The 2,019-nt window shown below is 34.0% G+C and overlaps 1 protein-coding gene and 1 non-coding gene across 2 annotated transcripts in view; both read right to left on the bottom strand.

Annotated features, from left to right (window-relative positions):
- Positions 1-2,019, bottom strand: part of NAEGRDRAFT_44887 (uncharacterized protein) — a gene marked incomplete at both ends in the record, with an annotated part of 7,857 nt that overhangs the window by 4,126 nt on the left and 1,712 nt on the right. The gene's annotated exons all lie outside the window — the stretch shown is intronic.
- NAEGRDRAFT_t845 lies at positions 1,328-1,400 on the bottom strand. Its single transcript has one exon. It is a non-coding gene; the product is annotated as a tRNA-Asn (tRNA).

Here is a 2,019-nt window from a genome sequence, read left to right as displayed (position 1 = left end):
CGACCAGCTGATTTGCATATGAACTGTTGGGTCTACTGGAAGGGTAGAAACAATTTTTAACAGAAGCTGTAATATGTTCATGGACAAAAAAGGATTTTCAGTACGGGTTGTATCAATACAGAACATAATACTGCTAAATGGTTTACAGTTTTCCCACTATGGGGATTCCCGCCCTCTAGCTCTGTTAGAAACTTTCACAATCAGTGACCTTATCATTGATTTGGAATGTGTTAGGATGGCAAACATTAAGCAAAAATCTCTTTTCAACACATGTAACTCCATGATGAAGCTGCATTACATGATGATTCAGAAATTACACAATTTAATATGAGAAAAAAATCTAATGATGATGAGGAAGAAGACATATAATGTTGGATGTGCATATGATGTTGGTGAGGATGCATATGGAAATGAATATTGAAAGTGATAGAACTATCAAGATATCAGAATGATGATTCATGTATTTTACGAATCGTGAAATATTCCAGTACTTTGATGAGATGTTGCACTAACGAACCAAAGGTAATCAAGTGTAGTAATCAAAATTTTCAATTTGGAAAATTGCATCTGATGAATAACTTGCTCAAAAACTTGAATTATTTAATTCAAATTGAGTAGAAAATTGTTTGATCACGAAAGGAATTGGAAATTGAAAGGTATTTCACAGATGGGGTGGCCTTACCACGATGAATACACCTCAACCAGTCCAACTTAAAATCAACAACGAAGGATATTGAACATTATAATACTGAAGCACCACAAATTAGGTTACCAAGTTGAAAAAGATGTAAATTAACTTCAATTCAGTAAATAATTCAAAGGTGAAGTTTCAATTTCGAATTGAAAAGAAAATAAGAAACCAAAATTTGCATCAAGCTATTCAACATGTCTAATGTTCAATAAATACGAGGTTGATCAACCTTATAAATTTCTTCAACAAAACCTTACTGAACCAACAAGATTCTGTCTTCGTTGCCTTCACTGTTCATACAGTCAAAGACTGTAGCGGGATTGTCGCCATATTCCTGGCAGGCTTCCCGTCCAAAATACTAATTGAATCAGTGATCATTAATATTTAACAACAAATTACAACCTGTAACTTTTAAGTTATTATACTAAGAATTTAGATTATTGATGGCTACGGCCATATCACGATGAATGCACCTCATCCCGTCCGATTTGAGAAGTTAAGCATCGTCGAGCCACATCAGTACTGAGGTTGGAGACAACTTGGGAACCTGTGGTGCTGTAGTCTTTTTGTCTTAAATAGTACTAATTTAATTATAAAAATTTACTTTTTTGTTGGTCCGAAAAGAAAAAATGATATCTCCCCCTGGTGGGCTCGAACCACCGACCTGCAGATTAACAGTCTGACGCTCTACCGACTGAGCTAAGGGGGATCACATCAATTTAATAAATTTTCTATTGAAATCGGTTCCAAGTTACATTGCCACAAATTGGTTTTATTCTTTTGTCGAAACCAAAAATTCAATCAAAAAAATGACTGCTCTCAGAAAATTCATTCGCTCCTATCCCTACACTCAAGAACAAAAAGCTTCACTCATCAATTACTTTTCCAATTTTCTAAAGGAAGGAAGAGTCTCCATGATGAAGGATGTTCTTGATAAGAGAACAAGATTTATCATTCCGGTTCTTGAAGATGTTCAATCATCACAAAATGTTTCTGCCATCATTAGAACTGTTGAATGTTTCGGAATGAATGATTTACATATTATTTCAAATCCAGACTCGATGAGTGATAAAAAAGGAATTTCTAAAGGAGTTGCAAAAGGAGCAACAGATTGGATCAATATTAAGCAATATCAAAATTCGGATGAATGTTTTAAAGAATTAAAAGAAAAGCATAATTGTAGAATTATTGTTACTTCACCATATTCGATACCACAATTAGTTCTTGGACAGAAGAGAAATTCATGGAGAGAGGATCAACATCCATCTGTTTATAATAATTTGAGAGATGAAATTACGGAAAGACATGTTAGAGTTCCTCACTATATT

Source organism: Naegleria gruberi, assembly GCF_000004985.1.
Source record: "Naegleria gruberi genomic scaffold NAEGRscaffold_98, whole genome shotgun sequence".
NCBI classification, from domain to species: Eukaryota; Heterolobosea; class Eutetramitea; order Acrasida; family Naegleriidae; genus Naegleria; species Naegleria gruberi.
The sequence above is the reverse complement of the archived record's forward strand: the minus strand, read 5'-3'. Positions and strand labels throughout refer to the sequence as shown.